Here is a 16,526-nt window from a genome sequence, read left to right as displayed (position 1 = left end):
CCTGCTTTATTATATAATCAGTACTGTGAATGTTTAATTACTTTTGGTCATTCAGGTTATTGAAAAAAACCAAGGGCATCCCAGTTATGAGTAATAGTGTTCTATATTATCCTTGTTAACATTTTGTCTGTAGTACAAAAATAAAGATTGACAAAAGGACTATCAATGATCTCATTCCATTTCACACAAGGAGCTCCTCTCTCTGCTAATTTTTCCTCCATGCTATGTTAATTTGATACAGTCCTCAGGCTCTAACAAGTTAGCAACACTGCCCTCATTAAGGAAAGTGAACATATCACAAGGGAACTATATTATTAAATGAATGTGTGTAGCCTCATTTCTTAGAGCATCACATGATAGAAGAGCAAAAACCTACAGTTTTGAGAGGATGGTAGAAAACACCTCTGGCAAATCACCTTCTGGGGAAGCATTTACAATTCAAGTTGTTACTTCCTGATAAGCTGCTTATGTTCCAAATATCATTCTTTCGTGCAGATTCTATTCCAAGTGAAAAACTCTCAGACTTAAATATCTCACACTGTGTATGAAAATTGGGAGTAGTCTTAACCAGAACAAACCTGCTCAGAAGCACAGAATGTTCTCAGTGTGTTCCAGACAATTTTCCAAATGTAGTCTGGGGGACTACTTCAGACGGAAAGGTCAGGGTCTGATTGAAAATCAAAGTATATTGTGCTGGTTTGGGGTTCCCTTTAGCCAACAAGCTGTATGTGGTCTTGATAAGCTTTATCTCATTGCCCATGTGTTCTTTTGGCTTCATCTAGAGCTGGGTTTCCTTGATTGGGAAAGTCTGGGATGCCCAGTAGTATCATACACAAAAACAACAGCAGAGCCCACTGCTTTATTGAAACATGTTATTCTAACAATTTCCTTCCTCATAAATGGCTGGCCAAAGCTGCTTTGTTTTCATTACCACTAAGCTGAGAGGGGACAAATAATAAGATAAAATTACCAGGGGTTATGGTTGGGCATCACGATTAATAAACTTGGGTACCCTTAATGAAGATATTGTCTAGAATGCATTTTATATTTCTTGTATCTGTCTTCCAACAAATCTGCATGATCCTTGTTGGTATAAAATATAAAGGAATAATTTGATAACAACCTGTCATCACTTGCTCCTGCCTGCCAAATCTCATGGGGTCTGTTTATGTGGATGGTAGGCATTCATAAAACCCACTTACTTTCTGCAAGCTGGCAAATAATATGAGTGCACTATTCAGGAGTGGCCAGTGGAAAGAGTAAGTGCAATGTCATCATCACACCTTTTCATTCACCTCAGTACTCTGACCTAAGGCACATCCCATCACAGCTGCACTCTGTTGTGTGGGAATGCCTCAAATGAAGGCAATGTAATTTAGGGAGAGGTGGTTAAAATTGCGCAGTATCAACAGCGATGGAAAATCCCTAGAGGAGGGATAGCATTTGTGGAAATGTTGGATATTTATTGTAATGACAAACATGCAAGTACCAGGTTTTAGCCATGGAAATGAGGAACAGACTTATCATGCCATTTTCCTAGCTTTAGCTTCTTCTGCATGAATGTCTAGAAAAGACAGACCTTGTTTTTAAAATGCAAATTCTTCCTGTTCTCAAACACCCAAAGAGCTTTACCTGGGAGAGTTCTGAGGAGGAAAAGGATTACTGATGAATGTTACTTATCTCTGATTAGTGAGGTACAGGGCGGAAGAAGGATAAAATTAATGAGGGAGATACTGAGCACAAGCAATAACCAGACAGCAAGGAACACACAAGTAGGTAACACACTCTGTGATAATTAGGTATAAAAGTCTATTTACCAGAGACAGATAACAGAAGTTCCTATCCTGAGACTGCAGTACAGGCCTTTATGTAACTAACTGCTTGTGCCAGGGCAGGTCAGTCCACTGACTGCAGCAAGTATTCCCCATCCACTACCATCACCTAACACACAAAAAATAAATGTTTGTGTTTCATGTCTGTGTTCCTAGTTTCTAAACACAAAAGATAAATGCATGAATCTATGAAAACACCACTTTACTCCAAATTTTATCTTCTCATTTCAGTCACTGTTTCTACAAAGTCTTTAGATTTGCCTCTTGGGACTTTTTTTCCCCCTGAACTACCCAGTTAAAAACAAATGAAAGATATTGGTCTTTTCATTCAGGTTTTGTGGGGGTTTATGCTTTAGCTTCTACTTGAAGAATGAGTCTTCACTTGGATTAACAATGTTCCTTGAGGCTGAGCACTTGTGATACTGGAATGGCTTGTGATTTTGTTGGTGTTTGCTTCACCAGTTACTTGTGACATTGCTCTGAACCAACCACGGTGTGATTGTGAAAACACATGATTATTTAGATGGAGAAATCTGGGAAAGCCAGCTCTGTGTCAAACAGTTGACTAGGAAGTATTACTAAAGGGTCATACACAGGGATAACAAACCATCCCACACCAGAAGAATATAATTCTACTGAGAACATGATTGCATAGGACTGCACAGCCAAAATGCATTACTTGGCATTGCTCCCATCTCAGAGACAAATATTAAGCTACTTGTGTATGGAAAAATCTATCCTGATGTATTTTGTCTGCTATCCAGAAAATCCCATTCATTTCAGAAACTTGTTAGTGTCTTAAACTCCCAAAATATTATCCAAGGATATTCTTAGCATCCAAGCACCTGACAATCAATACCAGTCTTGAAGAGCAAGATGAAGAATAAAGTTTAATAGTAGTTATTAATGGAAAGCAATCTAAACCATTTTTTCATATAGAGTGCCAAATTTTGAACACTAAGGCCATCTCCATCATGATGATCCTGTGTCTTATTGAGTAGGACCAGAGTATTACTCACTTTTTGTGACTTTTTGAGTTATCAAGGACATGCTGGGCAAACAGCCAAGGCAATACAAGTTCCATAACAATAATCCATACTGAAAGTTAACATGATGGCTAGTACATGATGGCTATGCCAGTTGGAGGAAGGCAAGACCTTCCAGCTCTGGTAGCTGCTTGACTTAGTTGTTTGGGGTTTTTTTAGTGCACAAGAAACTTTATAAAGTAAAGCATATATCTTGCAAATGGGAGAGAAGTCATGCAAGGTAATCAGCAGAGAAATGGGAAGAAGTAGCAGAATGATGAGGTGGAAAAGCAGTGAATCCAAAAGCAGTTTGGACATATTTTTTTAGGGAAAAAAGGCAGTAAAACCCTTATGGCTTCATCTGCACGTAGGACTGTCATTGTGTGTGCCAGCAGAACAGATCAAGAGATTGATAGGAGTCCTGTTCTATTTAAAGGACACGGAAATATGTGGAATCAAAGAAGTTAGAAATGGAAAATGGCAGACTATCTCCTAGGATTGCTCTTTGGGGTGCATTCCTGAGTGTGGTTGTCTACTTGAGTCAAAGTCTCAAGCTGTCCTCTGTGTTCACCTTCAAACTGGGGAGTTGTACATTTGCCCTTCAGTTTTCAACCTTTTACAATGTGTCTGACTCTGTTCAGCAGATACAGTTTTCATATGTATACTTGTTTTGTTCATTCAGCAAGGTTTGCTTGTCTTAGTTACTTCTGTGCATCTCATGGAATTCCAAAGACACAGGACAGCCACTGGCTTCACCTATTGATTATCTTGTGACACACAGTGTCCCATGGATTAAAAATGAGTAAGTTCCAGGAACTGTCACTTCCCATTAGACTGCATGAATAAGATGGATCATGAAGGGGTTTTTTCCAGTAGTAGTACATAGGTTTTGTCCAGCCTACTAGCAATCTGATTTATCTACTGTAGGCTTTCTTTATAATATCAGCAGAAGATTGGGTTGTTCAGCTATCTGCTGAGGTAAATCAGGAGCTCCATTTGAGTTCTGTAACTAAGTTAGCTGTTGAGACAATGCTTATTCTAACTCTACACCTACTGGTGTAGGATCACTCAAATTGGGTGGTCTTGTCAGTCAGTCCGGGTGAAGATTTTCTTAGAGGATCTATGTTGATGCAAAAGTGACCAGAAAAGAACGAGTTATTTTCTGAATCGGCTACCATGGCACTTTCCCATGGTGTAAACTTTGAGGGATAGACACCATTTATTTACCTTCCTGTACATCAAATGTAACAACACCTACTGCAAAACTATTTTTGGATTCTATTCCAACAGCAAAAATATTCTTTTTATGGGACTTCAGTACTTCCAATGAGACCAACACAGTGAAGCCCACATGGCTACTGGAAGCGTTACTCTTAGTAGAAAGTGAGACTACTCAACCAAGCACATGTGAACTGAAGGGAAAGAGATCCCACGTACATAAGGTACCTGGCAAGATGGACCACAGAGCACAGACTGGGCCCTACTCACAGCCCTGTATTCAAACTGAGACACAAAGCTTTAAAATTAAAAAGGGTTTCAAAGGAAAACAAATTGTTTCCAAGCTCAGATATACTCTGAAAATACATAGCATCCCAGAGCTAATAAATATTTTCTGCCTATCACATTTCTTCCACAAAGTATTTTCAGTAATGTAGTGCAAATTTCTCATTCTGGTTTTCTAAAGAAAAAACATGAAAAGTATTTAAGAGAATGTTTAACAGGTATTCCAGTGAAATACACCCTACTTAAAGATCACTTGTTTTTTTGAGAGACCTTAGATTTCTATGTGCAGTGCAGCAGGTTTTACTTAAAGGACTAAACCCAAATATTGACATGGTGCCATAGTATTCTTTGAAATTGACTCCACCTTTTTCTCAGCTTAAAACACACAAATACTTGAGAGAAACCCACCAGGAGCATTATAATGATGCTGTGTCAGGAGGAGGCTGCAGTGAGCTGTTGAGGAATTTTGACCTCACAGAAAGCCAGAGTGTCTCAGAGGACTCTTCACTAAAGAACAACAGTATTTTCTATACCAGGAGTGGAAACAGAAGCTGCTTAAGAAGAAATCATCCTCTTTGTTGAGTAGTCATTTTTTCTAGATGAAAAGGAAGAGAATTTGTAAAATCACAATGTACCTCCAAGATGTAAATATTGTAAATAAATATTGCTTAATATGTTCAAGAAGAAAAGATAACTGACTATAATTTAAAAGGCAGTGTTAAACTTGCTGTACTGCCTATTCCAAATTTAAGCTTGAAATTAGTCCAGCACACCAACAGTGTCTAAGAAATTTCTAAGGTTTCTGTCACCATGGTAGCTGAGTGGCAATGGGCTTAATCCTGAACACATTGAGTCCACAGTCAGGCTTCTCCTGGCCTTAGCAATGTTGGATCTGACCCTGTAAAATCCTAACATACTTGAGTCCACAGCTTGATTTCTGAAACCTTTTTTACCCACTTTCCCACGGCAAACTGGGCAGGGAATTCTGTGGAAACCATTCACTTGAAAGATGTCCGGGGGAGATTTCTTTTATTCAGCAGCAAATCCCTGACTGATTAAAAGAACTATGTTGACAGCCCTACAGGAAGCCATGCCATCCACTCCTCGGGCAGCAGGCACTTTTGGCAACATGTGCCAATTCAGAGGGCAGGGAATAGTAAGGGAGGGGAATCAGGAGTCAGACAAGGTCCCTGGAAACTTCCAAGCCATTTTAAAAAGAAGGGAATTGTTGCCTTGGTTAGTGCAATTCCCAGTCTCTCACAGCCAACTAGACAAATCAACCATTATACTAAAACATTTATATAGTCCTTAGTGGATGATGATAAAATGTAATGATTAGATAATATGCAGGAATACACATAATAACTACTCAACAAAATCACCAGGTCTATGGCATAAAGATGCCTCTAAAAGCCCAGGGCCATAGACATAAACACTTAGACTCTAATCACCTTCTGTTTTTATCCTCTTTTCCTCAAGAAATAAGGCCAGAGAGATCATACTGTCTATCTCTCAGCCTCTCCTTAATAACTCGTGAACCAGCTGGCTGCTTTCAGCCAAACTGGCAATGTGAAAGAGGTCACAAAAGCAAGAAGTTCTTGCAAGCTCCATAAGAAAAGGTGTCTGCATGAAGCACAAAGCCCATGTTTGTGCCTTTAAGGGGGAAAGAGTGCACACTGAGGTCAATAATTAGGACTTCTTTGAAAAGAGCTGGGGGGGCGCTCCTCAAGAGAAGAGGAAACTGTGCGTGCCTTTTGGCACACTTCGGAGAGAAATTGAAGAGAAGAGGGTTACAGACTGTGTGTGGGCAGGGACACAATTTCTGAGAAAACTAGACTGCATTAATTCTGCTTCTGGGTTGTATTATTGTTTTCTGTAAAAATGATGAGGATTATTAGACATAGCTGGTAATTGCATTACCAACATGAAAAGGCCTTAACAAAGCCACAAGGGGATGATGAGAAAAGAAGCTCCAATACTGAGAAACTGCAAAATGTCATACAGAAATGGAGCCAAGATCAACATATGACTTACACTGCGTGTTGACTAAAGTAATGTATGTGCTGAAAGCCCTCAAAAATAGGAAAGAGCCTGCAGGGCATTTAGAGTAAGGGTGGCACGTTCATAAATTGGTGTTGTTGGACATACCTGAGTTCAGCCAAAGGTTGTTCTGAGAGTTCTTTGATCCCTTGGGAAGTTGGACAAACTGAAAGACCTTACGCAGTGCACTGTGGCTTCCTGTGGAAGTGTTAGCTCAGAGCTGATCATTGCATGCTGTACAAAAACACTAACAAGTTTCAGTTTTGTAGGAATATGCTTAGAGCATCAGGAAAAATGCTTAGAGATAAAGCAAGCATCAGCCATAGAAACCACATCCTTCAGACAGATCTGAGATGAGGCCTATGAGAAATGAGGAAGCTACAAGCTACACAAGAGCTGCCCTTGTGGAAATGACTGAGAAGTCAGATTCTGCTCCCATTTGTGGTTTGAAAAGAAAGAGCAAGCCTGTAGAAATGATGGGCTTTTTTCCAATGTCAAGGCAATCTGGAAATAAAACCCAGTTTTCACAAGTTTAGCTCCTGCTGAAAAGACTGTCTCACTCCTCAGTTGTTAAACTGCAGCTTTTTAAAAAGCAAACAGAAGGCAAGACAAGGAGGGAATAATACAATAAGAAAGATCTGTTAAACACATACCCCATATCTTTATCAGATGACAGGACGATAATTCAAACAACTTTTTCTGTGTCACAAGGCTCAAGGGGACTACTGATTCCATTTCCTGCAATGACTCAGGCGAGGATTTCCCTTTTTGTTATTAGCCTAGTTGCTATTTTTCCTCCTACCCATTTTGTTGCTTAGGAAACTGCTAGTCATGAAAAAGCTCCACAAAGAAAACAAAACTTAAAAACAAAAAACAAAACAACAAAAACCAAAAAAAACCCCCAAACAAACAAAAACCCAAAACAAGCCAAAACATAAGACCCAAACAAACCAAAAACCAGGAAGTCTCAGTCCTGCCACTGCTACCCCAACTTATAGAATGCTGAATGCTCTTGTCTCCTGGGATCTGCCTGCACAGAAGGAACATGCTATATTAGTATAAATAGTTGCCAAGGAAGTCATTTTTCAGGCACAGATACAGTTTGCTCTCCAAAAGTTAGGTATAGATTTATTTTTTGTGTCTTTGGAGCAGTAACAGAAGTTTCTCCAGCTGAATCATGTAACTGGGCACTGACTTCTGTGGCAGAGGGTTGGTTGGAAGATAGAGTCAAAAAACAGAGCAGCAATTTCCCTGTCAATACATTAGGACTGTAGAGTTCTATAATAATTATACTTACTTCCCTATGTAAATATGAGAACAAATTCTTTTCCAGGGGAGATTGTTTAATACACATTCTAGTTCAGTATGATTATGAAGCCCCACAAAAACTTTTCTGCCATGTTTTCATCAGGAGATTTCAACCTGCTTTCTAAGACTGGTCATCATAATTTCCTTTCTTCCCCCTATATTTTTTATCCTCCCTTCCCATGTCTCACTTGATAGAAGGTGAAACTGCAGCCATGAGCTCTGGTCAACAATAAGAGATGCTGAAAATTCCTGGATTCTGGTCCAGATTTCTAATGATTAGAGTCATGACTATCACTCTAAAGAGAAATCAGTGTAAAATGCTGTATAACACTTCACACATGGTAGAATATGAATCCTGTATTACAAGCCCTGTCTTTTGTTATTTTCACATTTTTTATAAGGACCAAATACATAATATCTTGATAATGGGTTGAAGCTCTTTAGATTTCAAATCTCTTGAAAACTCTGGTTCTAATTTTAGGTTTAAGAAATCAACGTCAGGCTCCTGTTCCTGACATGTTGAAAGTGTGGGTTTCTGGCACATGCATTTAAAAAAGGATGTATTATAAATTGGCTTCCTAGGGCCTGAGGACTTTGGAAAAAGACTTATTAAAAGTTATGCAGCATTAGGAAGCAGAACATGTTCAAAAACTTCTGCTGTACAAGATGACTCATAAGGTTATACCACCGATTTCACTAGTAACACCAGAGGAAAATTATGTCCTAGATCAAAAACACACAGATGTTGTGAACTTGTTCCTGGGGAAGGCATATGACACATTTTACCATGATTATTTCCTTAGCTGAATGAAGGGACTGAGAAAGCAGATAATATCAGCATATCCAATGCAAGTGGCAGGCAATGAGGGCATAAGTTCTTATGTCTTGATCTTGCTCTTATTTGTAAATGCTGACACATCTCCCTTGGACTTCAGGAAAGTAGGACTGACACCAACATAGCTGTTCTTAATTTCCTGCTTTCTTTTCTATTGCATTCTTCCTATCTGTGACTTGTCTTTTTAGATTCCCTCTCCAGGAAGCTTGTTCATGTCTTCCTATCTGTTTACCTAAACCAGTGTATCTCATCTCCTTTATATAACATTTGCTTATGATCCAGTAGTATCTTTAGAAGAGCTGGCACTTTCAGTGATTTATCTGAAGCACGGACAAGATTATAAGACTGTTAATGCCCTTTCAAAATTACTGTCCTCCCATTGGCAGGGGCAAGGATATAGATGGGTTGTATGTGAACCAAAATAAATGTTCAAGAAAAGACAGAGACAAAAGCACCTTCCCAAAAGAAGAAAGCAAGTGAGGTTATATTCAATATAGGTGTTTCATTGTGGAGTGACAACCTACAGTTGGAGCCCAAGGGTCATGACCAGCCCTCCCTTCCATTATTGTTAGGTGGGAGAATTTATGTATTAATTTCTATTTCAGTAGCTCTTAAGACCAATACCAAGAGGTCAGGGCCATGCTACAAAATGTATAGTGACATTTAAAACAAAGACAGTTCCTCTTCCCTATAAATAGCACATACCTTGTAACCCAGACAGTATGCAGCACAAGGAGTGACACATTGCAAATGGGAGACATATGGGGGGTAAAGCAAGAGCCAAGCCAGGGACACTAGAGCAGGTTTATTGCTCAGTCACAGGCAGAGGCAAACATCCTGATTGATGTCTGCTGCAAGCTAACTGGGTCATGCTGGTGGAGGGTGTGAAGCAGATTTCATTTTCATTGCTATCCTGCTTTGCTACAGGCAGCAGGAACAGCACAATGTGACTTCAGGAGCCTGCAGATAACTGCCTGGAACTGACAGTACAACCCCCTTGCCCCTGTCACAGGGAGGGAATTTTCCTCAAGTATGGTTGCCTTAATTCCCCCCTCATCTTAATGTAAGCCAGAACAGCTGAGCCAGATTTGAAAGTCAGGTCTTCTGGCTCCAGCTCCTGGACTTTGAGCTCTCATCTGTCAGTTACCTCCCTCAGCTAGGAGCACTTCACATTCATTTTCTTCACTGATTTCCTTTGTAAACCTGCTGTGCCTCAGTTCATTAGATAATAAGTTCTTTGGTGTCCTCATTGTAGTCTGTATGTACAGCACCAAACATGACATGGCACCAGATCCCTTCTTGGAGTGTCCATTATTTACTAAGATCCAAACAGAGCTATAGGAAGGGCAGAGGAAAGAAAAACAACTCCAAGACGCTATGGGGAGCATAAAACAGGAAAGAAATTATCAGTGTTCCACTATCTTCTGCCATGAGAAAAGGGGCAACAGCTGTGGCAGCAGCTACCAGGAATATCCTTAGTGAGGGTGGGGGAGATAGCAGTTGTGGTTGGTGGTAAACAACAGGTACCTGTGTATCTCACAACACCATTCCTTTTTAAATTCCTTTTAAAATTACATTTAAGCATCTCTGCATCTCTTTTGACAGCTTCTACCTTTTTTCCTCTTTATTTTAATCAAATAGAAGCAGCTGGAAGTGCAGCCGCTTCTGAGTGCCCAATGCCTTGTTTTGGGAAGCTGGGGAAATACAGTGTCACTTCCACCTTGTCTGAAAGGAATGAAAAACACCCCAGAATTACACAGACTACTGCTTCCTTGTGGATTGCTATCGTGGGGTTAAACCCTGTTTTTAAAATGGAGGAAAACTTGTTTGAAAAGTGCCTGGAGGTTTTTGAACTGTTTTATAAAAATAGCTGCTCTAAGGAAAAAAAAGAGAAAAAGAGACATGAAAAACAAACTCAACACCAAATAGTTTATAGTGTATCCATCTATTGCAACTAGTCTGATATTAATAGAACACACACCAGCAGGCAGTGGGAAAATAAAGATATTTTCACTCACATAAAGGGACTGCCTATATGACTTGACTCGCATATGCAAAAAGAAATAAATGGATCCCCATGATAATCTGAAACTATATTTTAGCCACATAAACAACTCAGCTTCTTAACTGTAACCTAACATGTTAAATTCACTCGGTTTTATTTGAGGGCATGGACAGATTGAGTGATCAATCTCTATTACACTGAGTTTTTTTTTTATCCCTTCCTTACAGTGCCATTTTTCTTCCCACTAGACATTTTAGTTCATTTCCCTGAGCCTTCTTCAGCTTAATAGCTGCATTTCAAACTTAGAGAAAAAAAAGCTATCAAACTTCCAGAGGGGAATGAATATAAGTGAATGTTGTGCATGGGAGGGGGAAATGCAGCAAATAAAAACAGAGTAAAAGGACAATTGTTAGCATTGCATATGCTCTACTTAGAGAATAACAGTTATATAGTCCAGTTTCATAATGGCAATGTTCAGGGTCAACCAGGTGCTGGCTTCAGAAGCTGTAAAATCAAGAGGCAGAGGGGTTTTTATCTTGTACAACTGGCAAACAGGTATTCCCCTAGAGAAATGGAATGAGGACACAGCAATTAACTCTCCCATTCCTGCAATCGGAGTGCTAATCACATCCTTAGCAACTGCATGGTCACTATGGTACCGACAACATCTTTTGCTCAGTTCCTTTCTGACTCATTCTTTCGGTAACTTTAGCAATGGTCAGAGCAGAGGTGACGTGCACTTGTGACACTGTGCTGAGTGGTTCCATCAATCTCCATTCTGCAGTACTGGACGCTATTGCAATGAGGATGAGCTCCAAGGATAGAAAGGAAGCCAGTAAGTGTCCAGAGAATCTGTGCTGTTTGCTTTTCAGAAACATTGTGCAAATGACAAACAATGCTTCACTACAGCTGTCTGCTCTAATAGTCTTAAATGTGAGGCTAATGAACCTCAATACCATTGAACCTCATTATACTGTAAATACCCTTTGTGTAACATCTTTTTGTGACTCAGATACCAAAAACAATAACGAAGCTATAAGAAAAGGAAAGGAAAAGGCTATGACCTTAAAAATTAAAAAGCAGTTAGATTCCTCTTTCCACAGCAAGTATTTGTCCTGGGAGAAGCAGTGAAAAATTATACAGATTTTAATGGAAAAATATTGGGTATTGAGACATTTATGGATGCTAACAAAATCAGAAAATAGCATACAGGAAATAGACTAACAATCTGTCCTTGATGGAGTTGCTTAGAGTGGTTGCTGAATCTCTCCTGTAGGAGGTTCAAAACCCCATGCACTACAGACACAAACAACTAGAACCAGCTTTCATTCATTGAACGTGAGGGGTTTGCAGCCCTCATCTGTGACTGCCTTGAGTTCCCCAGTGACACAAAAGAACTGGAAGCCCAGCCCTCACTGGCTCCAGAGTGCTGCTGACTCCCTTGCCTCCCCAGCAGCATAACTCAGTAAATGAGAATTTACTCAAGACTCCAGCCCTTTATTTTCAAATCTCAACATTTTGGTACACAGGAAGACAAATCTTACTCTCAGTCAAGCAGCAAGAAGGAAACAAATATTTCCAGGAAGAAGATGGATGTAATGTAATCAAAGCACATGAAGTCTATATCAGGACACCATGCAATTAAAAGGAACAGGATAAAACATTCCACGGCAGCATTTTTTCAATATCTCCCCAGATGCAGGACTATGTCCTGTGATAAAACTGGTACTGATCATTCCTGGAGGCAAAAGCAGCAGATGCTTTGTGGACCTAGGGTGACAAACATCTACTCTCACATGTGGGAGATAACATTAAAATTGAAGGTATGAATACTAGGAGGTAGTCAACTGGAGCAGGAGTAGTACTGACTGAGAATAAGATAAATGCATACATTAAGAAGGAGTCACAGAGTGGACATCTTCTATGTCAGCATTTATTATAGAGGCAAAAGCAACAGATGGTTTGTGGACCTGGGGTGACAAACATCTACTCTCACATGTGGGAGATAACATTAAAATTGAAGATATGAATACTAGGAGGTAGTCAACTGGAGCAGGAGTAGTACTGACTGAGAATAAGATAAATGCATAACTTAAGGAGTCACAGAGTGGACATCTTTTATGTCAGCATTTATCATGTACTCCTAATTGGAGAACCTCAGTTCTCCATTTTCCTAATAGATACCTGCACAAAGATATCCTGAATGATGTATACACCACTCACTGAGTGCTGGGCAAACATTATGGGAGTGTCAATATTTGATTTTTTTCTAGAGCTATCATCGTTCAAGAGGGAATAAGATATTTTGGATAATGCTCTACTTGAGGTGTATTAACCAACTCACAGACAAAAACCATCTTGTATGCTTACTTTGTGCTATTTTCATTGCATTTTACTTTGCAGTGAAAACAACTGCTAGTCATATGATCCAGAACCGGAGCAATAATTAGTGATAGTGGAGCTAATTTTCATTGCATTTTACTTTGCAGTGAAAACAACTGCTAGTCATATGATAAATCCAGAACCTGAGCAATAATTAGTGATAGTGGAGCTGGAGATAAACCCATAATTGCAAGCTGGGTCAGCTTAGCCAAAGCCTTCACCACAAACTTCATGAAAAACACTGCTCACTATTTGCATGAAGTTGCAGTACCCAGAGTATGGTAATTTGATGGGGTCACTGAGCTGCAGAGCTGTGCAGTAACACTTCAGTTCATCCCAAATATATAGGTAACTGATTTCATATAACAGTCCCCCGAGGCAGATGGAAGTTCACTGTGATTTTTGGTAATAATATGCATGGGGAGACTCCTGCTGTGCTCAGAGAGAAGACAGAGGAAAAGTGGACTGCAAAATCAAAATACTATGGTAAAGATCTGACCAGAAAATTTTGTGTGTTCTATGCTAGGAGTCCCCCCGAGGCAGATGGAAGTTCACTGTGATTTTTGGTAATAATATGCATAGGGAGACTCCTGCTGTGCTCAGAAAGAAGACAGAGGAAAAGTAAACTACAAAATCAAAATACTATGGTCTTGGCTCCCTGACATAGGACAAGAATATGCTGTTTGGAAGTTGAACTCCTATCTCAGATCTAGAAATCCATGGCACAGCACCAGAAGTTTTGAAAGGACAGCTTTGTTACCCGTGGTTGTTTTTCTCACTTCAAGGTTTTTCCTCTGCCCTGTTCCATAATCAGGATACAGTTTGACCTTGCATATAAAAAATTGTACCTTTCAGTAGGTGTTTAAATTAATGATTATTCTTATAAAAGTCACTTGGGAAGGTGTTTAAATCCACAATATGTCTTTTTACATATGCAGAAATTTGGTTTTATGAACAGGAACTTCAAGCATCTGAAGTAGGCAAAAAAATCAATGGTAAAGATCTGACCAGAAACTTTTGTATGTTCTATGCTAGAGCTTACATTTATATGAAACATTACCAAGATCCTGCCAAATAGGAATTTGTCTCGTCATTAAACTGTTTGGTAGCTGCTGGTCAGTCATGTTTTTCCGCATCTGAAGTAGGCAAAAAAATCAATGGTAAAGATCTGACCAGAAACTTTTGTATGTTCTATGCTAGAGCTTACATTTATATGAAACATTACCAAGATCCTGCCAAATAGGAATTTGTCTCATCATTAAACTGTTTGGTAGCTACTGGTCAGTGTAAGTCATGTTTTTCTTTGGGCATAGTCTGAAGAGAGCAGGAGCATCTCTCAGCTCCAGTTACACAGGACAGTTCAAATATTAAAGCCTGTATGTTCAGCTCTCTGGACATTCTTGGGACATTTCCCAAAGGATCAGATATTTCAATAACACCACACAGTTTCTTGTGTCCTTGTTTTTCACTTCTGATGAAACTTCTTCTATCAAAGACCAGAGCTAATGATCCAGATTTAATCAACAAAAGTATTTACATTTCAAAATAATGAGACCCTCTCAGCTGGTAACTTGTTAATTAATTCCCAAGCATTCTCCTTTTATCCTCTTGTGCTGCAGTGGTGCAGCTGACAATCCTTCCAATATTAGGGGAAGTTATTTGAGAAGTGTTATCTCAGAGTCCTATCTTGCTCCAGGATCAATTTACACCAATGTGTTGATTACAGGAGAACTACTGATTTACCTAGAGGTAAATGTCTTTATGTATCAGACTGTCTTTCCCATCCTAACAAGTTTTTGCCTTGTATTTTTGCATGCTTAATGTCTGCAAAGCAATTGGGTATCTGAATGTAAGCCTCTCTGCCCTGTTATCTTTTAACAATGCTATTCTTTCACTCCGCAGCTCCTAATACTTGAGGTCAGATTCACATTTACAGAAAAGCTATCTATATCACTTTATAATTCAGTGCCTTTTTTCCCCTTAATTCTATATAAAGGCTCCACTACCCAGCTATACAAAGGTACCAGAAGGTAAATAAGAATCTGTCCAGAAATATTTTTTCTAGCACCCCGACATTTGTAAGTATGAATGAACATAAAGAATGAGGATCAGTTCCCAATTTCTGTCCCAGTACTAGTATAGTCTAGTACTTGGACAGAAATTGGGAACTGATTACACACGCTGGGTTTCAGACTTCTCCAGCAGCTCCCTTAGCAACTGCAAAACCACCAATTAGTCCTCAGTGCAGGACATGCTTCAGCTGAGTTGCTGCTAATCAGTTGCTCCAGAGCCCAGATCGATTTTGCCCTGTGATTATCAATTCTCCCATCAGACAGAACAGTCTATCTCAAAACAAGAGACATTTCAAGAAATAAAATCAGGATGTTTTACTCAGCACACAATTTCCTCCTAAAACCCAGCTTTGTGAGGCACATAAGTGTGTGCTTATCTTCAAGCACAATTAATCACCTCTTTAGCAACAGGAAGTTTTTCTGGAACTGGAGATTACATCTTCTCTTCTGCAATTCCATACTTGTGTGGTTGTACATTCTTTTTCCTTTTATTTTAATTTTTTTTTGAAATTAACATTTCCTCTATTCTTTTTTTCCCTGTCATATGTAATGCAACAGTGCAAAGTTTTCTTTCCAAAACATGGTGGGTGGGCAAGGAGAAAATTACTTAAATTATATGGTGGGGGAATAAGTTATAAAAATAGCAGCATATTCCTAACTTTTTAACAGGAATTTTTATTTCTGAAACATGAAACGTTCTCTGGAAGCCTGAGGAATAAGTACACATAAGACTGAACCCAGTTTTTAATTAATTGTTTATCTTCTATAAATTAATTACATAACTTCCTGAAAACCACAAATTAGCACCAAGAAGCTGCAAAAATTGCAAGTAAAACAAAAGAAAATAAAAAAATAAAACTGCCATGAAAAACTTTATCCTTCCCAAGTCTCTGGGATGTCTTTTGAATACCCACTTAATTTTAAATGTTTGTGGTCATGGCAAAAATGCTGCCACATGTTGCAAATGTGGAAAATATTGCCAATATTTTAAAAATATTTTAATAGAAAACTCATCTTTTACTCAGAGATTTAGAGCCTGTGTGTTGCCTGTAAAGCCAATGCAATGATTTTGATCTCCACGAAAACATCATCCAGCCCTAGCATTGGCTGTAGTGGTGCTTTTTGAATCTGAGTTCCAGGGAACAAAATTCTAGAAATGTAATTCATTAAGTGGAGGATTCAGTTTGGGTGTATTTCACTTGCAGTACTTGAAAGGAATCTAGTCACTTCCTTAAAGATAATCTCATGTTTTTGTAAGGGTTACTCATGAAGATTCATTTTACCACAAGGTTTCCAGCTTGTTTGTCCATAGGAGGAATAAATCTTGAAGACTATCAAGATTTGATGGCCAAATTTCTGACAAGCAGTGAACTAAGTGCCTATGTATGCAAAAACCACTCATCTGATGAACATTCCCTGATTAAATAGATGGTTCACTAGAACTAAGAGAATACGTAAGAACTGGGAAAGAGAAGTTAATGAATCAAGAATTTTTTCAAGCTACTACTATTCTTTTCTTCCTGA

This window comes from Passer montanus, unplaced genomic scaffold (genome assembly GCF_014805655.1).
Source record: "Passer montanus isolate IOZ18808 unplaced genomic scaffold, ASM1480565v1 scaffold1, whole genome shotgun sequence".
Classification (NCBI taxonomy): domain Eukaryota; kingdom Metazoa; phylum Chordata; class Aves; order Passeriformes; family Passeridae; genus Passer; species Passer montanus.
This window is presented reverse-complemented; position numbering follows the sequence as displayed.